The sequence below is a fragment of the Eptatretus burgeri genome, chromosome 11 (genome assembly GCF_056783735.1).
Source record: "Eptatretus burgeri isolate ZD-2024b chromosome 11, Ebu_testis_v1, whole genome shotgun sequence".
NCBI lineage: Eukaryota > Metazoa > Chordata > Myxini > Myxiniformes > Myxinidae > Eptatretus > Eptatretus burgeri.
In genome coordinates this window covers 32,026,611-32,051,912 of record NC_140971.1, presented here as the reverse complement: position 1 = coordinate 32,051,912, position 25,302 = coordinate 32,026,611, and the positions used below count along the sequence as shown (strand labels likewise).

Genomic DNA, 25,302 nt, shown 5'->3' with positions numbered 1-25,302 from the left:
ATACTAGAAGCAACCATTCCCTTTGGGTTGGCCAGGAGGGTTATGTTGTTGTCCTTATTCAAAATATCTCACTGCACCGGAAAAAGTGGGGACTTGGAATACCCTCCCCCACCTGGAGGCGGCGCTACTCGATACACATTTACATAGAGAATTTGCCTTCACCTCCTCCCCCTCAAGACCACCGGCAAAGATAGACACCCCGACACACAAATTGGAGTCATGCTGATGCTATCTAGCAAGTGTGGATCTAATCGACCCAGAACTGAACGCCGAGTTGCGTAACAAACACTGACCGGTCCATAAACTGTAGTAAGGATTACATCGATTCCAATTCACGTGACAAATTTAGCGAATCAGCAAAATAATTTTCGATCATTGCAGTATAACGATAGGTAATTGGCTCAATTGACCAATCACGAGTGGCGTTCTATTGGGCATGGCCGTCGATGAAAGCAAGATGGCAGCACCCATGCCAATTGACGTGAGGAAGAAGGCTGCATATTTTTTTTCAACACAAATGCCAACTCAGTTTGGTATTCTGATTGTGACCACTTGTGTGTGTGTGTGTTGGTCATTTTCAAAATATGAGGGGAAAACGAAGCATAAGTTTGCCTAGCTAGGCTTAGAGGAGGGAGGCAAGAAAAAACACATTCGGTCGAGTTTCCATTGTTAGGATTGTGCCATGTTTGTCACCGACTACATTTAGCTTTGGTCACCAGGGCCTGAATGCATGCCTGTAATCAATGCCACTACATGTGAGTATGACTATGAAATACGTACGATTGGAACTGAGTACGTCTATTAATTACGCAACAAACCAGCAAACAAAATACTCCACACAAAGCAAGTCCTGGAGAGGGTCTGCAGTCTGTAATTGCTCTTTCTTGTTCACCAATGCAGCTCGAGATAGGGGAGTGATAAATATTTACGTGGGGGGATCGGAGAACAAGCACCGGAAAGCCCCACAGTAAACGAGCACTTCGGTCTGAAGGAGTGAATGGTGCAAGAACTTGGAACAGACGGCACACGTTTCCATATGAATGTGTATTATGTCATTCCAACAAGTATAAACAAGATTGTATTTCCCGAAGATCATTGGTGAGGTTGGTTAAATGTGAACAGATTCACATAGATCAACTTCTGCAAGCAGCTCGGAAAAAAAGAAGAGCCCATTCTGGTACTACGGATTGACGGTGAAGATTTGGTTGCCCTTGAGTTGCAGGACCACCACCAATGCTACAAAGAGTTCACAAGATTTCTTTGCAAGCCTGCCAAGCCATTGACACTAATACAGATGGGATACATGATGCATCCCAAAAACTCTGTGATGACATTGTCAAAGTGTGATTGCTTGCTAAAAAGGAGATTCTTACATAAGCCAGGCTCAACAAGCTCCTCATCCGGACAATTAAGCAAGTGGAAAGCATTGCTGCTTCCTATCGGACATGGAATCCGAACAAAAGGCTACCGGTCCAGAAAACCTTTCCCCAGCTCATCTTTGATACCAGCCATCCATCAAATTAGTGATATACAGTGTTGTAGTTTATTCTGAAACCCTTTCAGCAGAAGATCTGGAAGAGGATCTGGTTGATAATTCCACATCAGCTAAAAGCTACACTGATGACGACGATGATGATCGACAGACAAAGAAGCGAGCATCTCCAACACGGCACATATTGGACATAATGACCATTCGTGGACACTAAACAATGCTGCGAAAGTCATTAATTGTCGAAGTAGTAACCAACCAACAACACCTCCTTGGCCTCCAACTGCATCTTATTTGGCAATAGATAAAGCCAAGGAAGTGGTTCCACACCAGCTTTATAATTTCTTGGCCTAGGTTGTTGGTGGCTCATCGTTTCCATTTACCTCCACCACCGAAGGTGGATGGAGGTTATGTTTTCGCCCCTGTTTGTTTGTCGGTGTGCAGGATATCTCAAACAGTTATGGATAGATTTGGATGAAACTTGGTGGACAGTTTGGGTGTATAATGAGGACGAATTGATTAGATTTTAGTGACTATCAACATCTGAGAATTATCGAAGTGCTTCTTCACCATTGAATGATGACACCAAAAACGATATACAGCACGATATTTCAAAAAGTTGTGGATGGCTCTGTTTTGACAAAACTTGGATGAGTTTGGTGGGTGACAAGAACAAGCTGATTCGATTTTGGTTTAGATACAGATGCAGATCCGATCCATCAGTGGGATACAAAACGTAAACTGTTCAGCTTGGTGGAGGGATGTGCTCTTCCGGGTACCCATTCTAGTTCAACTTGTGTGCAGCTTGTTCACCCTGCTGTGGCCTTTTCACCCTCCCCTTTATCTCGCTCTCTCACTTCAATTCTGCTGTTGGTGTGAACCATTGCCTGTTTGTCCCCTTCCATTCTGCTCTTGCTCTTCCATGCGCCTCAATCATGTATTGTGTGTGTATATATATATATATATATATATATATATATATATATATATATATATATATATATATATATATATATATATATATATATATATATATATATATATATTGTTGTGGAAATGGCCCTTAGTGTGTTATTAAATATAGGATTAGCCCAGATCCTCCATTAAATGCATGTTTATCCAGGGTGTTCGGTAATTGGACGTTACATGTGTGTCAGGAGGTGTAGGAGGCTGTTCATTTGTTCGTGCTTTGGTGGTGTACCAAGAGCTTCTTCGTTCCCCCTCTCCAGACAATAGGCCCCGCACAGCGCTCTGAGAGGGAGTGGCCTCGAGAAGCGAGCGCCGGGAAGGCGAAGGTGGGACTGAGAGCACCGAGGTGGGGCGCGATCGGCTGTACAGGGGACGGCTGTGTCTGTTTTGCGATCGGCTTTCGTGAGGAGCGAGCCAAAAGAAAGGCAGGGAAGGGACTGCATGAGGTCTGTCTGCCATCTGCTGAGGGAGTAACTGAACCTGAGGGTCGAGTCGGTGATCTGCCGAGGGAGTAACAGCCTGAGTGTCGAGTGAGGATTCTGCTGTATAGAAACGACTAGTGGGAGGCTGCAATCTGCGTCGAGAGGAACTGGCTGCTGTGTGAGTCGGCGATCGACTTTATGAGGTCATCGACAGGTTCAACCTGCGTCTAACCACGGAGCCTCTGTCCTTACTCACCTCACGGCTCGACACGTTTGTCGATCTGCCTGCGGAGCCCAACACCTCGATTTGGCCTTGTCTGGTGAACAGGCCAGGCCTGGACTTGTACACTGGACCTTGTGAAAAGCCATCTGGAGCATACCATAGATCTTTGGTCTTGTGCCGTCGACCTTACGCGGGGTCTGAACGTGCAGAGGCTGCGTGCGCAAGCGGTGCCGGGAGAAGAAAAAGGACGACGCCGCCATCTTGCCACGCGGTGTGCTCGAGCCTGGTGCTCGAATCCGTTGACATCGGCTTGTCACGAGCCGCATTCGTGCTTTTGACACTTTTCCTCTCGTCCATGAAGCATCACCAAGTACTCTGTGTCTTGTCTGCATGCTGTCTGTGTCTTATCTGCATGTTGTCTAAGGTTTATATCGCTGGGGTCCCCTTCGAAACCCGTAATCCTAGCTCCCTAGTTAAGAACGGGTTATAGATTAATTATAACATTGTCGTGAATGCTTTGCTTGTGTTGTGTTCACCGATGTGTCCCCAATAAATCTGGCTTAGTTATACCAGATTTGCCGCCTTGAATTAATTTGTGCCGCAGCGAGGAACGATCCGCTCGACTTGGATATAAAACCAAAATGGTTACAGACTGGTAGACTCCGCTCGGTCTCTGACAAAACCAGTCTGTAACCGGGGTCTATTCCCCCGGCTGGCAAGGCACAGGTGTATTTTGGTATCATGATCTGAGGCGCATAACCCGACAATTGTGCCGAACCAGCTGGCGTTATAACCCCGGAGACGGCAGTGCTGTTAAGTGACAGCGAATCTTCAACATTTGGCTGTCAAGAGTAGGGTGTGATTGACATCACTCGTCCGAATCCTTAACACTGGGGTCAAGAGTCAGGTGCGAATCCCACCACCGCGGAATCAATAACGATATATATATATATATATAGTTACGGTTCTTGGAACCGTATGCATTCAAACATACAGGTACCCCAAAGTTAGTTATGCCGTTAAGTATATGTGTAGACAGAACCCCTCCTCGTGTTTAGTGGGAAATTGAAGGGGTGCGTTGCGATGTTTTTTTAGTTCGGTTAATAAATCATTTTATTTCCCATCTTATGGAACCACGGTACCTTCCTAGCGCTTGCTGCCCTGGGTTCGCTGGCCACACCATACCACTGTGACCCGCTGTCTACAGAGACTTGTTTTTCCGAGGCAAAATCTCCACGTTCGCTGTTTCAGTTCCTTCTCGGCTTCCCCAAACGTACGCAGTGTGGATGCACCGTCATTCACCTTCCCCAAACACGCGTGGAGTGGGCAGGCCTCACCGGTGCCTGGCCGAGGCCCCGCCCAGAAAGGGCAGACCCATGGGAGCCCCGTCAAATCAGGGCGGACAGTGACGTCAGTTTTGACCAAGGCCCCGCCCCACTGAGAGAGATCGATGGACTACGAGGGATCCTCGGAGACGCGCGTTTGTGGGAGTTCAGTCAAAAGGCTCAGTTCAGTTCTGCATTCGCTGGGGCGTTCGTTGGAGTTTTGCTGGAGTCTTGAGTTCGGTGTACGAGGAGGATTGACAGACAGAGCTTTTTCACGAGTCTGTGGGTGGTGGTGCATGGCCGTTGTTCGTTGGTGGAGAGATCCGTCTGGTCGATTCTGATAACGACCGAGGACACCCGACCTCGACCGGGTCTCTCGCTGGGTCCTGTCTGCGACCCTGATCCCTGCCCTGGGACTCCGCTCTGCTCCACTCGGGTTTCTCCGTGGACACGAGCCCCACGGGTGTGACTGCGGGCCGAGCTGCACGACCATTGGCAGGTGCCACACCACGGAGCACCCCCTCCCTCCAACGTGCAGGTACCCAGCCGAGCCGCGACCCCGGCTCGTCTCTCTCCCTGGCTGCGAGGTTCCTTGGAATTCACCTGGGTTTTATTTTCGTCTTTGTGTGTGGCGCCGTCTGCTAAGTACAACTGCATAAGTGTTTTCGATCATTGTAAATCTCCTGTATATCCGCGATAAGCTTGCTCTGTGTCCTTCTTGCTGTAAATAAAACAATTGTAGAAATATTCCCAGTTCGTTTCCGTCATTTCTGTCATTGGTCCAGCATGGTTCGGATCTGAGTTTTAGCCGGGTCTTGGTTCCCGTTAATCTGCTCATCCTAGCCGGCATGGCTTTGGCAGTCCGCTCGACTGCACCCGAACCGGAGTTGGTAGTCGGTAGTTGGAACTCTCCCACAGTCGGTAGAGTGACCCGGTTCGAGCAAGACGTGCCGATGGCGTGGTTCCCCGGTAGACGACACCGCGTGGTTAATTAGGTAAATTGGTTCCAGACAAAAAGACACTACGCTACGCGGTTGAGATATTGGCGTCCACGGTCGGTTTAGCGACCCGCCGCCTCACGGAGTTATCCATGAGCGACAGCCTACAATTCCGGGAGTCTGGTGGGAGACGACGTAACCTCCCCCAGATGGGGAGCTGGTAACTGCAAAGCAGCCATCCTCATCACCAAATGTATTGTATGTGAACTGGTACAATCACCACATCCTAAACTCCACACAGCTTCATGCTCCCGAGCCTTTATTCTGATCGTCCGTGAACTCTCCGAGAGCGCTGCCCTCAGGGCAGATCATCAAACATGATTCTCCCCAGAGCCACAATCACTTTCATACAACAAAACAATCACCACATTTTACAGCACTCTCAGTTCCAGAGTGTAGTTCAGACATCAGATCGATCAGTTTTGGTGGCACCCCACGAAGACCAAGAATCCTCCAGAGGACATCCCGATTCACTGAAGCAAACACTTTACAGAGACCAACATAGGCTGCAAGCAGCCCCTGCCGAAACTCTCGTCTGCGTTCGGTGAGGACACGAAGTGCAAGGATACGGTCAATCGTTGACCTCTTTGGTGTAAAGCCTGACTGCTCTGGACGCTGGTGCTCAAGCAGATGGTGGCGAACCCTATCAATTATAATAATTCAAGCAAAGACCTTGCCCGGCATTGAGAGCAGCGTCACCCCTCGGTAGTTGTTGCAGTCTTGGCGATCACCCTTCCCTTTCCAGAGAGGAACAACAAGGCCCCTCTTCCAATCAGTTGGGATGATGCCTGTGTTCCAAGCAGAGCACAAAACTGCATGCAACGACACGAGTGCAGCAATACCACCAGCCTTGAGAAGTTCATCACGGATGCCACAGATCACTGGAGCTTTACCCCATTTCAACCGGTTCACCACAGCCTGTGTTTCCACAAGCGAAGGTGGACCACAGTTGATTGGAGGGTCAGCAATAGGGAGAGTAACACCTCTGACATCCAACTCAACAGCTGGTTGGTCAGCCTGGTACAGGCGCTCAAAGTAACCGGCCGAGCGGGCCTTCACTGTGGACTCCTCTGTCAAGAGCCCACCAGTCTCCACTGTAACTGCAGTACACCGAGGGACGGGCTTGGAGGAACGCAATGCACAAATGGAAATGGAAATGGTGCCCAGTGGAAATATGGGGGGTGGGGACATATCGTAGACACAGCAGTGGGGGGGGGGAGGGGGCAAAACTGGAGAGGAGATGGTAGAAGACAGAAAGACCACCGACCTGCCTGTGGTGAGAGAGAGAGAGAGGCCCAAAGACTCAGCCTCACCAAGGGAAGTACCACTGATCCTAAATACCTTGGTTTCCACAGCATGAATCCAAGAAAGGTGACAAGCAAGAGCACCAGCCCAGAGGGGAGAGTAGTACTCCATCAGGCTGCGGAAGAAAGCTTTGCACGTGGTCAGGAGCTCAGGTGGGCCGAGGAAGGACTTTGCACGGCGGAGAATGCCTAGTCGGCGACTGGCTTTGGATGCCAGTTTGGAAATGTGGCTTTCCCAAGAAATATCATGGCAGATAGTGAGACCCAGAAGCTTGAATGAAAGAGCTTCTTCAAGAGGGATGTTGAGAAGGTAGATGGGGGTGGACGAGGGTTTCCAGATGGTTTTTTCGGAGAGACATAGTGAGAATGTGAGATTTGTCAGGGTTGAAAGACATGTTCCATGTGTTGGACCAGTTTGTGATTTTACCCAGATCTGCAGAGAGTGAAGAAGCTTCTGCTTGCTGATCTGAAGGATGACAGATGGTACGACAGAGGGTGCGGTCATTAGCAAAGAGATAAAGAGGATTTTCCAGAGAGTCGGAGAGATCATTGATGAAAACCAGAAAAAGACCACGGCCCAGAACGCTGCCTTGAGGAACTCCAGCCTGGACAGGAAGTGGGGATGAAAGAACTCCATTTTGAGCCACACGTTGTCTGTGACAGGAGAGGAAGTCCACGAGCCATGAGTGGAGATGGCCTTGGATAGCATCGGAAGAGAGTTTGGTGAACAGGGCAGGACGCCAGACTGTATCGAAGGCATGCAATATGTCTCGGGAGATGGCTCTCATTTCATGTTCAGCATTGAGGACCTCCATCTCTTGTTGGGAGAGCCAAAGCAGCATATCCAGGGTCGAGTGACCTGGGCTAAATCCAAATTGATGATCGGAAATCAGGCCATCGGAGAAGAGGAAGGATTTAATATCAGAAGTGATGATGGATTCCATAACCTCGCTGATGATTGTGAGAAGGCTGATTGGTTTGTTGTTGCAGGGATCTGTTTTTGCACCTTTTTTGTGCAGGGCAGTAATGTTTGCTGATTTCCAAGCAGATGGCAGATGACATTGAGCAAATGAGAGGGTGAATAGAACAGAGAGAGGGTGAACAAGAGCAGAAGAGCAGGTTTTTAGGACACGTGGGCTGATGCTGTCTGGACCGGTTGCGGAATCTGAATCGAGGTTTGACAGCAAGCTCTCCACCTTGTCAGGAGAAAATTTGTTCATGGCATTAAAAAGAAATCAGGCCCTTGGGGGTCTATGGGGGTTGCTCCATGCCAGGTGAATGCTCATATTTTGTGGACCATCCATGCCTACCAGTGTTTCCCTGGTTGTCTTGTCCAGCCACTTCCAGGTGAGCGCCCAGGGGTATTGCCCCTACGTTTGATGCACCAATTCAGTGACCGAATATGCAAATCCTGTTCAAATTTCTCGTCAACAAGATGAAAATTGATGATTTTATATGATTGACCTTGAGGTCCAAATTTTTGACCTTGAGCCCTTAAGAAAATGGCTGACCGGAAGTGATTGACCAATCACTGATTTTAAACCAATGGTTGAGTCGAATGCAGCAAAGCAATCCAGAAGTCTCAACAATGACTCTGTGCCAAGTTATCTCAAAAAGTACGTCAGGAGACATGACCTTCATACCGTGACCTTGTCCTTTGGACCTCAAAAGCAATAGGCTTCTACATTTTGACTCGCCCCACCATTTGCATTTGGAGAAGTTTCGTGAAACATACTCAGGAAACAAATATAGGCCAACTTGCGAATCTTTGATTTCGCGAATAACAAACGAGGTGGGTCATAATAGCACAGGCTTCGGTGGGCCTAATGGTGTCCTGCGTCGAAGTGCTTCAGTTATGGAACTTATTTTATTAAAGAAGAAGAAAAAGAAGTACAATTTGGAATTTTGGCGATGCCCCGATTTGATATTTTAGCGACGTATTTGGCGTCATTATCAGTCTTGGTAATTATGAAAATTCTCGAGGATAAAAGGTGTGGCTTTGGTAACTATGACTTTTTTTTTAACTTTGCAGCAAACGTTTCAGATCAGGATCATCTTGTACACATTTGATGCGACGTCCATTTTTTACACGTTTCATATCCCTCTTCCCTACATATGGAGTTGTCATCATGACTCGAGCGTCTGTGCGGTTGGTGCACATTGTTACATGATTACAAATCAAAGAGTGAAGACAGCAAAACTACACTGGACTTTCCACAAAAGGAACTGCAGCCTGCTCAGGGTTGCATAAGATGAATAAGCATTTGAAAAAGTTGAAAACACATACTATGAGTTTCATAGCTGGGGTTGAGCTAACCAATGAGTGTAGGAGGAGTGTCTCATCATCAAATATAGCAAAATGAGTACACAAAGCGACTAAAATTCATCATACTCATTACATTATATATATATATATCAAAACATGTGGAGTGTGACGAGCACTCTGCCGATCCCCATTGGACACAGTCCACACCAAAGCATCGTCTCCAACACAGAGACTTCAGCCCGGTGACTCTAAGAGACAAAGATTATATGGTCATCATCAGCTAAACATCTAACGGAATGACCGATCTGGATTTCGGGCTGATTTGCCCTCATCAAGATGGTATACCGATAAATATCTATCCAATGATGACCACATTCATCGTTTATACATCAGATGAACCTCCTGTTATGGTGAGCATCGCCACGGATTATGTCACACAAGGTAAAACCGCATAATCTGCAAAGAACAACCGTCAGTCTGCCACCAGGACAATTGTTCCTGCTAATGCAAACCATTCAACCAGAAGGAACATGATGTGATCGGTGAGAAAATTGAAACATGTGGAGTGTGACGAGCACTCCGCCGATCCCCAATGTACACAGTCCACACCTGTGCTATTATTACCCTCCTCATATGTTATGACACAGTGTGGAGTTATCAACTATTATCCCAGTTACGGGGTTCGATTCAGTTACATTAATGAGCCTAATATGTTCACAAATAAACGACGAGCAATATGTTGTCCTGATGAGCCCACAACAAGGGTGAAATCCAGATTGACATCTCTGCTTTCCTCTATTTGTGACCACAGGCTTTAATCTCGGTCTGCAAAGGCTTGAGAACCATACGGATACCTCCTACTTTGGAGGTGATGTTTTGGTGTCATTTATGCACTTGTCATGATTGTCAGGTCATAGTCAGCATGCTTTTTTCGTTGAATATACAGGGTGAGTCAAAAGTAGCGCCCAATTTCTGTTTTACGATTAGATCACTGGAGAAACATACGATTAGATTGATTGTCGAGAAATTTGAAGCAACAGGGTCGGCAGCCACTGCAAAGAAGTCTGGTCGTCCGAAATTCCGCAAAAGTCAACTCGCCGTTTATCTGCAGAGTTGGAAGTGAGCCAATCAAGTGTTATCCATATCCTTCACCAGAAAAAATGGAAACCTTACATTCCACGCTTACTGCATGCCCTTCATGATGGAGATGACGACCGCCATCTTCAATTTTGCGAAGAGTTCTTAGCTAAACTTCACAAAGAGGACACAATGCTAGACGACATCTGGTGGTTAGATGAGGCATGTTTTAAGCTTAATGGCAAAATTAACAGACACAATTGTATCTACTGGGCTGCGAATAACCCAAGAGTGACGGTTGAGAAGGAGGTAAATTAACCTGGAGTGACAGTTTGGGCAGCCATATCTCCATAAGGGATAATTGGACCCTTTTTCTTTGAGGGATCTGTCACTGCAGAAATTTACCTGGACATGCTGCAAACCTTCTTTTGGCCCAGGGTACAAGATCAGGACTGTTATTTCCAGCATGATGGAGCTCCACCTCATTTAATGGACGTTATGTTCGTCAGTGGCTTGATGAAAACTTTCCAAGAAAGTGGATCGGCCGCCGCGGTCCGATCGAGTGGCCGGCACGCTCCCCAGACCTTACACCTCCAGATTTCTTTCTTTGGGGGCTCATGAAAGACTTTGTTTATCGTGAAAAGCCTCGTACCATTCAGGAATTGAAGGCTCAAATCACTGCAAAGTTTGAGGAAATTGATATCGAACTCTGCAGACGTGTGTGTCGCTCTGTGCCTGCTCGGCTGCAATTGTGCATCGATAACGAGGGAGGGCACTTTGTTCAGTTCCGTAATAAGTTTTTCTTGAATAAATGGTTAGATAAACATGTCATTCATTCATTTATTTCTACCTTCTTGTACATTGCAATACAAATGGCAAACAAACAATCAACTGACAGAAATTGGGCACTACTTCTAACTCACCCTGTATATGTATATATATATATAGTAGTAGTAGTAGTGTATGTTTGTTTGTCCTGTTATAACTCGAGAACGATGCATCCCAGAGCAAAACTAAAGGCATATTCGGAATCAGCACGTCTCGGAGGTACTACAGCATACCTCGGATGTTAAGAAAAACCGAAAAAAAAAATCGTCATTTTTTTGGGGCCGTTTCAATTTTTGGGCCGCAATTGATTTTCCGCATCGCGACTTTTTTAAATTCCTAAACCTGATCAAAATAAGACAAAGACAGACCAGTGAACGTTTACAAAGTTTCTGATCAAAAATTGACTTTCTCATTTTAGATGCCCCAAAAAAGGAAGAGCTTCATTGGTCCCAAGGCAGCTGCAGCGAAGCGAAAACACACGAAGAGACACCAGGAGACTGAAGAGGAGCAAGATGTCAGGCTAAATGAACAGGCACAGCGGCAAGAGCAGCGGCGACAAAATGAGACTGAAGAGGAGCGATCAGCCAGGCTAAACGAACAGGCTCATCGGCAACAACAGCGGCGAGCAAATGAGACTGAGGAAGAGTGTGGTGCAAGACTTGAGGCAATGCGTCACCGCACTGCAGAAGCACGAGCACTCGCCCGGGCACAAGAGCACAATGCCAAGAGGGTGGCATTCACGTATGACCCAGCTGACCCAGCAACTCATGCAGACCTCAGCCGAATGGACTAAGGCTGCACCCACTGCTCTGCTTACAAGTTCAAGGGAGAGACCAAGGGTGTGTGCTGCAGCAATGACAAGGTCGTCCTTGAGTCCTCTCCTGCCCTTCCTCCTGAGCTGAAGGAACTCTCTCAGGCAAAGGTCCCCTCAGCAAGCACTTCCTTGACAACATTCGGGCATATAATGGCAGCTTTGCGATGACGAGCTTCGGGCACAAGGAATCTGAAGTCCTGGACTGGAACCCGAGCTTCCGGATCCAAGGTCAAGTGTTCCACCACATTGGTAGCTTGCTCCCGCCTGAAGAGGGCCAGCCAAAGTTCCTACATGTCTACTTCCTGGACTCACACGCCAAGGAGCTGGCTGCCAGGAACCACAGCGGCCTCAAACCGCACATCCTTGAGATGCTCACAAAGTGGTTTCACAAGAATAACCATCTGGTCCGTGAGCTCAAGACGACAAGAGATGTACTTGCAGAAGGAGGTAACTCTGAAGAGTGCCAGATCATCAGAGAGAACAAGCGACTGCAAGGGGAGCACACACGCCGCGACAACGCCCAGTCTGCAACAGAAGTCGCCATCCTAATGGACAATGAGCCAACAGAACCCAGAGACATTGTCGTCAGACTTCACGATGGGGCACTTAAAAGGATCAGTGAGCTGCATGCGTCTTATGATGCACTCGAGTATCCCATAGTGTTCCCATATGGAACAGATGGCTACAGCATCCATCTGGTGGCCAGGACTGCTACTGGACAGGATGGAGGAAAACTCACACAGCTACAGTACTACAGCTACCACATCATGGTGAGAGAGGGCAACCACATACTGCAGATGTGACGACTCTTTCAGCAGTTTCTGGTCGATGTCTACTGCAAGATCGAGACAGAGCGACTGGGCTTTATCCACAGGGAGCAAAATAACTTGCTTGCTGATAATTACGACAACCTCCGTGATAGCCTCATGGGCACTGATGACAAAAGCTGACAATGACAAAGAAATGTGAAATGTGTCCAAATTAAATGTGATATATATATATATATATTAAGCACTAGAATTTAACCCTTTCTTATTCCTACTTTTTTCCCTGGCAACGCCAGGTCCTCCAGCTAGTATGTATATTTATACATATATATATATATATATGTATGTATTTATAGGTATATATATCATGTATATATGTATTTTTAATTATTTATATACATATATATATATGTATATATTTTTTTTGTGTGTGTGTGATAGAATTGTTCCGAACAGTCGTGTGTGGAAAAACAGAACGAGATGTGTGTGTCTCATTGGTTGTTATCTCCATTTGCTAGTTTGAGGAGATGGAACGAAGTCCTCCCAGGACTCAAAGTATCCACCTCCATTTTGGTAAGGGATAAAAGTTCATGCACCAAGCTGTTCAACTTTGTTGTTCCAAGAGCTCTTTTCAGGATCGTCAACGATCCCCAGACTGCCTCCAATTGTAGTTTGTTTGTGGTAGTATTCCTGGGGATGAGAGAGGGAGAGGGAGAGGGAGAGAGTCCCTCTCTTCCACCCTCCCGCTCTCTTTGTAGCAATCATGGACGGGTGAGGAATAGTGTGGCCATTTTGGGGGCACGTGACTCATGTTGTTGTTGTTGGTATGTGGAGCGCTCGTTTTCCCCTTGGGCCAGATGTTGTAATTATTCATGGGACAGGTGTCATGGTTGAGCATGTGTCTGGACTTCTGGTGCATGGTTTTTGAGAAGAAGGGAGGCACCTTGGATGAGTTTTCATCGTCGAGACCAATATCGAGTTAGGAACGTACGTGTGGTCTCCAACGTACCACATGGAAGGAGATTTCCGTCGGGTTTCCTTGTGGTCGCAGACCTTTCGTAGTGAAGATCTTCCGCCTCCGACTTTAAAGGGATTGTCCCAGTAACACCATCGACCTCCAAACGCTGGTCGGTGAGTCTCTTAGTTTTCATGTAAATTTCGTGACCCTTCAGTGAATTGTCAAAAGGTTGTAGTTGTTCGCAAAATACGATCCAAGCCATGTGATCTCGGTGGTTGAAGGACATTGTACATGGAATGATGAAATCAGTTTGTTACCATTACGTGCCAAACCCTGTTCGAGACATATCTCAGAGGCTGATTAACGTCGTCAAGTTCTGCATGTGTTGTATATCGTGTGTATTGCCTCATAGCAAAGTGGTATGGCTCTGTTTTAATACGTGAACAAGGATGGCAGTGCTGACATCTAGTTTAAAGTAATGGACGCTGTGTTTCTTCTACAATCATAATGACAATCATGTGTAATGTCGCTTTACTAGGGATGTGTCAGGTGATGATCGCGATTGTGACTGGTAGTGCTTGTATGTACCAGGGAGCCAGTTGGTATGGTTATGTTGATTGCCATGGTTCAGACATCGATCCTCCATTGTTAAGGTAAATAACAAATCTTGGTTGATGGATATTTGTGTGTTTGTGTGTGTGTGTGTGTGTGTGTGTTTGTGTGTGTCGTGCAATAGCCATATCACGACACACATGAACGGGTGTTTCAAAAGGAGTGATGCAACTTCAAATGTTTACTTACAAAGAAACAAACCTCAGGAACATGAACCAAGCATTTCTTGAAAGCTTATGATATGGCACTTTTTATGACTGATTGCTATTGCACGAAGTCACTGCTGGAGTTAGTGAGAGTCCAAGGTCTGAAATTGGTATTTATGCAAAATCCTTGTAATTGACGTTCTCGATGTGTGCCCCTCCGCGGATCAGACAGACATTGATCCTGACTCCAAAGTTCTGTCCAACTTTCCTGTAGGTCTCTTGCGGCACTGCCTGGAAGTAGTCTGACACCTGCTTTAGATTTTCCAGTGTGGAATGGCGGTTGATGTATACAGAGCCCTTGAGAGCCCCCCAGAACCAGTAATCCAGAGGGTTCAAGTCTGGGCTATGGGGTGCCCAGTCATGAGCGGTACCCAGGGCAACAAGGCGGTTTCTGAAGAGCTACCACAGGAAAGTGATGGTGTCATCAGCAGTATGCAAGGGTGCACCATCCTGCATAAACCAGATCATGTCGGGCTGGTTTAGGGTGACCTTTTGGGCTAGATCATTATGGAACTTCTGGAGCATGGCCCAGTAGTGCTTACTGTTGATCATCCCATCCTGCTGTTGTCATTCTCAAACCAGAAAGGCCCAAGTGTTCCCCATCTGGCATTGAAGGCGCAGAAGCATGTGACCTTAGGCCCTTTCAGGTCTCTCTCAGTGACCTCCTCAGGTAGTTCTGCCCCCCAGAAAATGTTGTTGTGGTTGTTGATATCACCATTCAAGTGGAAATAGGCTTCATCACTGAACCAGATCAGGTTGATCCAGTTTGGGTACCGCTCCATCCTGCCACTTAGCCAATTGCACATATCAAGTCTCCTTCTCATGTCATCTTGACTCAGTTTATGCCGAAAAGAGATGATGTATGGGAAAAGCTTCAGTTCCTCAGTGAGGATACACCAGACTGATGTTGGTTTGATGCCGAGCTCTTGGGAGCGCAGATGATGGGACTTCTTGGGACTGCCCACTGCAGAATCCCGCACGGCGTCGATGTTGGCTTGGTGCTTGGTTGCTGATGCTGCCCTACCACTGTAGCCCTTGCTCTGGTTGTGCACGGTACCCTTATGCTCAAAATGTTTCACAATTTGTGGGTCCATCACATGTTGTGTATTCCTGGCAGAACCTCCGGTGGGTGTCTACATATGATAGTCTCGTACCACAGAGCCACCACGTTTGTCTTCTGCTTGGCATGGTTGAGCTAAGGAGCTAGAAATCCGAGGGAACAAATACCACGATAACACCACCAAACCCTGAAAAGAAAAAAACAGAATAGGTCAAAAAACAAAAACAAAAACAAAGAAATGGCAGGAAGTCAAAGTTGCATCAATCTTTTTGAAACACCCTGTGTTGAATAACTCATTAATTAGGAATTAAAATTAAAATTGGAATTAGGAACATTAAAATTGGAACATTAAAATTGGAACATGGAACATTAAAATGGAATTAGGGGTTTCTGAGATGGGTAATATAATTAGTTGATTACTTGATGTTACATGTCCTGATAAACAATGTCCCAAACATCATTAGAGTATGTAATGACTTCGTGTAACTGGTCTCGTTATACTGTGACCGTTTAATTTCAGCACTGCCTGCTCCATCCATACCACTTGATGGATGTTCGTTTCTTTAATAGCCTGATGTGCCATTTCAGTGATACCACTGTCCTCTGTAGATGATCAAGCTGTTGTCGACTGTATTGTGGTTATACAGGTTGTGCCAGTTCAGCTGTTGCATTGGATTGTGACCGTAAGCAGACTAGCATGGAGTGTGGTGACCAAGCAGCAGTTAGTGTAATAAGCATCAATCCAATTCATCTTTGTCTGTTTCTCTTCAAGTAGAGAGCCCACACGTAACTCGGTTGGAGCAGATAGGCGTCACGGGCCTTGTACAGATGACGGTATGTGTAGGCTTCAGGCCTCTGGTGCATCGATGACAAGTGACACACATTTCACAGGTTTGACCCGTTCTGTTTCTGAAAATCAGCAGACCCATTTTGGTGGAGTCAAAACCTATGTTGGATGGAAAGTATGATAATTTTTTTTGAAAAACGCGATGTTTCCTTTCCATTTCACGATTGACACAGACTTGATAGACATGTCACGATCGACAGTCAATATGCAAGGTTTTGCTCGAGTCAATTGGCTGTGTGACGTCATGAACCTTCCTTCACCGAAAGCCAGGTCACCACCCGACAGGATTCCACTCGCAGTATCACTTCTGATCCTGTCGAACAAATAAATAAAATGAAAATCCACTTAAGATAACTACTTAAGATTCCTGGCTGTCAGGTCAGGTCAGATTAGATTAGATCTGTGACCTGCTCCAGGTACCATGTAAACCTGCACTAACCTGTTCCATGGTTGGGTTGTCAGCGACTAAACCGTCTCCCCCACCAGGTTTCCAGGTTTTCTGGTGAGGGGGGTGTTTGGATATGGACACCCAGCAGGATGAAGAACAAAACCTGTCAAAGGGTGGAGGAGCTCCTTGTGAGCCAACGGCCATCCATATCTAGTGCTCAACTGTGTCTGCAGACATCCTCCTGCAGTTGGGTTTCTTCTTATTAGGACGTTGGTGGCACGACTTGCACTCCGGCCACTGTAAAACTCTTAATTCTGCAAAACATTCCAGAAGCATAAAAAAAAAATTCTGAAAACACACTCCGTGGGAGTACCTTCTGTGCAGCTTCCCTTCGCAGAGCGGCTCACCGGATGATGGGATTGGGGCAAAGCCTTCGGGACCCCCAATCTTTGACGAGAGGAGGAAAACCACGGGGTAACATCTGTGGGCCAGATTGCGGGAGAGTTTGTCGGAGTGGTGCTGAGGTGTCGTCCACCAGATGGCGGTCTCCTTGGGTTAACCTAAGGCGGTCCCTTCGGGTCGGTGCCTGGAATGTCCTATCCCTAAGAGAGGATGATCATCCGTCTCTGTTATCATCTGAGCTCAAGCATTTGGACATCGGCATTGCAGCTCTCTCTGAGGTTCGTGGACCAGATTGCGGCCAGATCATGGTGGGTGGTCACACCTACAATTGGTCTGGTCGCTCTGATGGTTACCATACCCAAAGAGTTGCTGTAGCTGTGTCCAATAAGCTGACCCCAATGATAATTGAGGTAACACCGGTCAACGAGCGTATTATGAGACTAAAGATTCGTCACTCCTGATGTGTCATTTCCCTGGTCCCTGTTTATGCTCCGACTGAGGCGAGTGATCTCACCGTGAAGGACACATTCTACGCCACGCTCGAGTCTGTGGTTGATCAGTGCCCCAGACGAGATACGCTTCTAGTCTTGGGGGATTTCAATGCATTGACTGGAACTGATAGGGATGGTTATGAGACGTGTGTTGGTCCCCATTGGTCAGGAACTATGAACCAGAACAGCACTAAGTTCCTTGACTTTGCAAGAAGTCATGGACTTCGGGTGGCTGGTTCATAGTTTCAGTGCCCACAAGCTCATCGCTGGACATGATATTCCAACGCTGGCGGTGTGGCAAAGGAGATTGACCACGTGCTCTTTGATGGTCGCTGGAGGATGATCCAGAACTGCAGGGTCTACCGGAGTGCTCATTTCCTCAATACTGACCACCGGCTTGTTGTAGCAACTCTAAAGCTGCACCTTAAATCCAGGAGAATGGTACCAACCCAGCCTAGGCTGGATGTTGGAAAGCTCAAGGATGAGAGGATAGCTGAGGAGTTTGTGAACAAAGAGTTGTGGAGTGCCTTCAAGACCACCGTTCTTGATGTTGCCAGTAGATGTCTTGGAACTCACCGTAGGCCGAAGAAGAATTTTGTCTCTCAGTGGACACTGGATACCATTGACCAGAGTCGCAGGGCCAGGCTGAATGGCAGAGCCGAGCTGTTCAGGGAGCTGAGGCGTAAAACTGTACGTACGCTGAGGGTGGACAAGTCGCCCCATGTGCGAGGAATCTGTGAGGGGGTAGAGCATCACCTGTGGTCAATTGATTCTCGTCCTGCTTACAGTGGAATTTGCACATTGCGTTCGTACAGTCCCACCCCTCGGTGTACTGCAGTCAGAGCAGAGCGTGGTAGGCTCTTTACAGAGGAGTCCGAAGTGAAGGCCAGCTGGGCCGGTTACTTTGAGTAGTTGTACCAGGCTGATCCACCAGCTATCAAGTTGGATGTCAGGGGTGTAACAATCCCTATTGCTGACCCTCCAATCATTTGTGGAAACACGGGCTGCGGTGAACCAGTTGAAATGGGGGTAAAGCTCCAGTGATCTGTGGCATCCATGATGAACTTCTCAAGGCTGGTGGAAATGCTGTACTCATGTCGTTGCATGCAGTTCTGTGCTCTGCCTGGAACACAGGCATCATCCCAACTGACTGTAAGAGGGGCCTTGTTGTCCTTCTCTGGAAGGAGAAAGGTGATCGCCAAGACTGCAACAACTACCGAGGGGTGACGCTGCTCTCAGTGCCGGGCAAGGTCTTTGCTTGGAAAATTATTGATAGGGTTCACCACCATCTGCTTGAGCACCAGCGTCCAGAGCAGTCAGGCTTTACACCAAAGAGGTCAACGATTGACCGTATCCTTGCTCTTCGTGTCCTCACCGAATGCAGACGAGAGTTTCGGCAGGGGCTGCTCGCAGCCTATGTTGATCTCTGTAAAGCGTTCGATTCAGTGAATCGGGATGTCCTCTGGAGGATTCTTGGTCTGCGTGGGGTGCCACCAAAACTGATCGATCTGATGTCTGAACTCTACTCTGGTACTGAGAGTGCTGTGAAGTGTGGTGGTACCATCTCTGACTTATTTCCAGTTGTTACTGGAGTTCGTCAGGGGTGTGTACTTGCCCCCACACTTTTCAGCACTTGTATGGACTGGATTTTAGGGAGGATGTCGGAGATATCAAGTTGCAGTACATCGTTTGGGAATGTCAAGATCTCGGACCTTGATTTCGCAGACGATGCAGTCATCTTTGCGGAGACTTTAGACATCCTCTTGGGGGCCCTCGAGGTGCTGAATGAGGAGTCGGAGCCGCTGGGATTACGGGTTTCTTGGGTCAAAACTAAGATCCAGGCTTTCGGTGACATCTTGGATGCTGCTGTCCTGTCTGTGCCTGTTTGTGGTGAGGATGTTGAGGTCGTGGAGAGATTCACTTACCTTGGCAGTGATATTCATGTCTCTGCTGGCTGCGAGTCAGAAGTCAATAGACGTCTGGGTCAGGCCTTGGGAGTCATGGATTCACTGGATCATGGGTATGGAGGTACCGGTACCTGTGCGGGAGGAAGAAAGTCTGAGTCTTCATGTCCTCGGTGCTTCCAGTCTTGCTCTATGGATTGAGACTTGGACTCTGACCAGGGATCTGAGATGGAGACTTAATTCCTTTGGGACCAGGTCTCTTCGGAGAATCCTTGGCTATTGCTGGTTGGACTGTTGTCCAACCGTGAGCGTCAGCTGTGGCTGTATGGACATGTGGCTCGTTTTCCTGACGCTGATCCTGCTCACCAGATGCTCTCACCGAGGGAGCCTTGTTAGTGGAGGAGGTCAATGGGCCGACCATGTCCCTCGTGGTTGCAGCAGGTTGATCGGCATCTCAAGGAGATGGGGATAGGCCAGGCATCTGCCCTTGGGCGATGGCCAGACGGAGGTTCCTGGAGTACCGGAGGAAAGTGGACGCAGTGACGTATTGCTCTGGCACATGCTCCCATATCTGACCTGACCTGACCTATCCTTACCAACCCGTTTTTTGGTCACCTCCAACTTGCCGTGTTCCGAATCTCTACCTTGCGTCCGTCTTTAGTTCAGCTTTGTTGCAACTCAATGAATCGACCGAATGTTACTATTATGCGCGAACATCGAAACAAAATTAATATTGATTTTCTCGGAGTTAAAAGTTCTTCATGCAATAATGTGCTGAATCAAACATATCTATAAATCATCATGGTCCTATGTTTCTTGGCGTGGAAGCACCAACCATGAGTCGGTCTAACGTTTTCAACCAATCAGAATGTCGGTGCCATTCAATCCGGTCCACGCCATATCATCAACCAACAAGCAAAAGTACCTGTCCCCAGTGAGGGGAAATGTGAATGGGCATTCACCGGTGAGGCAACCGCAGCAAACTACATTAAAGAGAACACCTACTGAAAAAAGCTATATAGCACTATACCGAAGTTGAAGCTGAAAACCTAATCCACTCAACTAAAGAAGACCATTGACGAAAGACAGTAAAGCAGGTGATTATCCAGAATGACCGCAATCTTTTTGCCAGATTACTTGAGCCATCGAGCCAGAGCAGACCGCTCAACCTTCGGGATGTCCTGTAGTTCCCACTCAGTGCAGTATCATTTCCTTTTGCTCTGAAAACCCCAACGTGGTCATGGAACACGCATGTGACAGTCCAAAAGTCAATGTGTGGTGTTGTCTTCTCCATGACCGCTTGGTGGTTCCATTTTTCTTTGCGGAAGATACAGTGACCTCGACAATTTACATGAACATGTTGGAAGGATTCGCTTTCCGACAGATTGAAGACCTGCATCCAGATATCATTTCTCAACAGGATGGTGCTCCCCATCATTGGGCCTTCTCGATTTTTTTTTTTTTCACATGGGGGTTTGTCAAAGATGTCTACGACACCAAGGTGGAAAAACCTGCAGAATCTTCGTTCTCGGATCACAGCTGCATGCGCACTGGTGGACGCAAACATGCCGAGCCGAACATGGCAAGAACTCCTGCACTGCCTCGATGTCTGTCCTGCGTATGACACACGAAGCTCACATTGAAGAGTATTGATGGTGTGCACAAAAACTTTATGAGATTCTGTATCATCCAAACCAAAGGGTATCATTGTATCATTTGTGGTTCTAAATATATTAACAACCAAAGTTGTCTGAGTCTTTTTGGAACACCCTGTATGTTGTTGCGCTCCACATTTACCATCCACAACAAAATTCTCATCCCTCAAGAAATGTGTTTAATCGCATCTCTGATCTAAAACTTTTTAAAATCCCAGTTTGCTATGAATGTTCGCTTTCCATCAACCATTCTTTTTTTCCAACTTCAGTGCCAACTCACTCCTCTCACCCCTCACTCTCAAAGCAACCATCCCACTCTTCTCCCTCCAACTCATCCTGGGAATTCTTTCAAAGAAACTTGCTCTCCCTCATGCACAGATTTATCCCCTCTCGTGTTCAGTTGTCTTACCCTTCCTCCCGCCCTTGGTTTACTGAAGCTTGTGGTGAGGCAGTCGTCCTGAAACAACTTGCCTTTGCCTCATGGAAAGCAAACCCAACTGAGGGCAATCTCAGTTCCTTCCACAAAGCTCGGAACAAGTGTGTATCTACCCTCAGGAGAGCCAGAAAACAACATCTTTCTCATCTCAAGTCTGAACTCTCAAACCTCTCTCCCTCCTCAAAATCCTGGTGGCGTTTAATCAAATCTGTTTCTGGTGTATGTTCCCCCTCCATCCCCTCCCTTACCTCAAATGGCCGCACTGCTGATTCCACACGTGATAAAGCTGAATGTCTAAACTCGGTGTTTGAAGCTAAATCTTGTGTCAAAAACCCATCACTTTCTCTACCCACCTTACCCAGGCACACCCAACAGTCCCTGGACTCTGTGTCCTTTTCTCCTGACAAGGTGGAGAGCTTGCTGTCAAACCTCGACTCAGATTCTGCAACCGGTCCAGACGGCATCAGCCCACGTGTCCTCAAAGCCTGCTCTTCTGCTCTTGCTCACCCTCTCTCTGTTCTATTCACCCTCTCATTTGCTCAAGGTCATCTGCCATCTGCTTGGAAATCTGCTAACATCACTGCCCTGCATAAAAAAGGTGCAAAAACAGATCCCTGTAACTACAGACCAATCAGCCTTCTCCCAATCATCAGCAAGATTATGGAATCCATCATCGCTTCAGACATGAAATCCTTCCTCTTCTCCAATGGCTTGATTTCTGATCATGAATTTGGTTTCAGACCAGGTCACTCTACCCTGGATATGCTGCTTCTGCTCTCCCATCAATGGATGGAGGTCCTCAATGCCAAACAGGAAATCCGAGCCGTATCCCTGGACATATCACGTGCTTTTGACACAGTCTGGCACCCTGCCCTACTCACCAAACTCTCTTCCCATGGTATTCAAGGCCATCTCCACTCATGGCTTGCAGACTTCCTCTCCTGTCGCAGCAAACGTGTGGCCCTAAATGGAGTTCCTTCATCCCCCCTTCCTGTCCAGGCTGGAGTTCCTCAAGGTAGCGTTCTGGGCCTTGTTCTTTTTCTGGTTTTCATCAATGATCTCTCCGACTCTCTGGAAAATCCTCTATATCTCTTTGCTGATGACTCCACCCGCTGCTGCACCATCGGTCATCCCTCAGACCGGCAAGCAGCAGCTTCTTCGCTCACTGCAGATCTGGATAAAATCACAAACTGGTCCAACACGTGGAACATGTCTTTCAATCCGGACAAATCTCACACTCTCACTATGTCTCTTCGAAAGGACCATTTTGAACCCCACCCCTCATCCACTTTCTCAACAATCCTCTTGAAGAAGTCCTTTCTTTCAAGCATCTGGGTCTCACTATCTGCCATGACCTTTCCTGGGAAAGTCACATTTCAAACCTCGCCTCCAAAAAAAGTCGCTGACTGGGAATCCTCCGTCGTGCAAGGTCCTTCCTCGGCCCACCTGAGCTCCTGACCACTTACAAAGCTTTCGTCCGCAGCCTGATGGAGTACTGCTCTCCCCTCTGGGCTGGTGCTCCTGCCTCCCACCTTTCTCGGCTTCACGCTGCAGAAACCAAGGCATTTCGGATCATCGGCATCTCCCGCAATGAGGCTGAGTCTTTGGGCCTCTCACTCAATCACCGCAGGTTGGTCGGTGGTCTTTCTGTCTTCTACCGTCTCCTCACCAGCCTTGCCCCCCCACCCTGCTCTCTCTGCTATTTGTCCTCACCACATTTCCGCAGGGCGCTCAAGGTCCGCCAACAACCCCCTTCTGGTAAAACTACCAAAATCACGAATCACTGCTCACTTTCACTCTTTCATTCCTCTTTTTTCCCGCCTTTGGAATAAACTCCCTCACTCTATTCATTCCCATTCTTCCCTCCAGGCCTTCAAAACAGCTGTTCACCACCACCTCTTATCATCCCCCATCCAAATCCTCGATCTTTTCTTCCCCTGATAATCCACCCAAGCCCACCTCCTTCAAATTCCCTGCTTTCCTTCCTGAAAGTCCCTGTAATGTCCATGTTGTTTACCCCATGTACCCCGTCCCATCACTCTCCCTTCCACAGATCTCCTAATGTCTCTGTTCCCCACTGTTTTGTCCTTCCCACTCCCTCCCCTCTTGTCTCATGCCCCCCTTAATGTGCGTTGTGTGTTAGCTCTACACGAGCCTCGACAAGGTACACAAAAAAAAGGAAAAAAAAAAAAACAGAGTAAAATGTCAAACGATGTCATGATGGTAATCCGTAATAGGAGGTTTGTGGTGTTGTAATGTAGTGGCATTCCTCCCTCGTTTAGTTGTTTTGAGACTTCATACCTCGGTTTTCACATTTATTTATTTATTTATTTTTTCTTGCTAACGGCCCAGTCACACCTTGACGGTTTAGCCAGCTTATGCCGATTTTTGGAAAATTTGTCTAAAACGCTGGTACACGTCAAATACGTTATGGGTAAGTTTTGATAACATTGAGAGCACGCTGAAAAACACTGCCATACGTCGTTGTACGCTGGCTTTAAACGTTGTACTTTTCGGTTGTCCTCAAATTTTCCATGCTTGAAATTTTAAGACTTACGCCAGCGTATGACTCACACGTTTCGAATAACGCTGGGCATAAGTTGTAGGCACGTCACGCGATCGTTGACACACGTCGACACGTTACTTGTAAGTTACTCATAAGTCGAAACACATCGAGGTAATGGTTAGCGTCAGTGTTCCAGACTCCCTGGTTTTATTTTTTTAGTTTTTTTTTTCTTCCTTCCTTCGGTATGATGGTGATTTTGACACTTCAATTTCTCGTGCGGTTATAATATAATATAATTAATCGATTTAAATCATAACCGCACTGTACACTGAACACAGTCACACCGAAGAAAAAAAAAATTAAAAAAAAAACCGGGAGTCTGGAACACTGACGCTAACCATTACCTTGACGTGTTTCGACTTATGAGCACCTTACAAGTAACGTGTGTCAACGATCGCATATCGTGCGTACAACTTATTCCCATCGCATGCGGAGCGTGTGTCATGCGGCAAGTACGTCGTAAAATTTTCAACATGTTTAAAATTACAAGACGTACTCCATTTACTACGACGTATGATAGCGTACTTTAGCGTTCTATTCACGTATACCAAACTTACCCACACCGTATTCGACGTGCGCCAGCGTTTTAGACGCATTTTTCAGAGGTCGGCATTCGCTGGCAAGATCGCCAAGGTGTGACTGCGATGTTGACATTTCCATTTCTGTGGCGGTTATGGTTTGAATCGTGTGTCAGCCTTTTAATAGGCTACGCCACGTCATCGTCGGCGATGCGTGCAACGCGCTATGCATAAGTTAGACTATCGTTGGGCATAGGTTGTGAACGCCGACAACAGGTTCAGCATTCGTTGGTATAAGTTATCGATAACACAACGAAACGTTCTGTGTCCGTTACTAATACGTTATACATAAGACCAAGTCGTATGAATCCGTCCGAATCTTTAAAAAAAAACATCAAAAATTCAACGTAAGCCAGCGTTTTACATACATTTTAATACGTTGCCATCGCTGGCTAAACCGGCAAGGTGTGACCGGGCCTTTACGTACATATTGAAGTTGTACAAACATATACAGTACATATAATATTAGGATGACACATACTGTATAACGACGTTTGTACAAGTTGACATCTGACACGGCACATTACGTGCTGGGAATGAACACCTTGCACCAAAAGAGAATACCTGCACGACAGGTTTTCATCCCTTCGTCGCGAATCATTAACATCATTTGCATCGTGTAATGGTGGCTTTGGCGTCATGAAGCAGAAGTAGGTTGGCCGGGGACGGCAGTTCCAGGAACTGGGAGGAACTTGTTGCACTCAAATCGACGTCAAC

At 47.1% G+C, this 25,302-nt stretch overlaps 1 long non-coding RNA gene and 1 pseudogene across 1 annotated transcript; one reads left to right on the top strand and one right to left on the bottom strand.

Moving 5' to 3' along the window:
• Window positions 1-436: 436 nt before the first annotated feature.
• LOC147016784 (uncharacterized) lies at window positions 437-1,706 on the top strand (annotated as a pseudogene).
• Window positions 1,707-14,203: 12,497 nt separating this feature from the next.
• On the bottom strand, window positions 14,204-25,285 carry LOC147016783 (uncharacterized). Its single transcript, XR_015049184.1, has 2 exons — window positions 25,150-25,285; window positions 14,204-15,505 (listed from the first exon to the last, which is right to left on the bottom strand). It is a non-coding gene; the product is annotated as an uncharacterized LOC147016783 (long non-coding RNA).
• Between the last annotated feature and the right edge of the window lie 17 nt (window positions 25,286-25,302).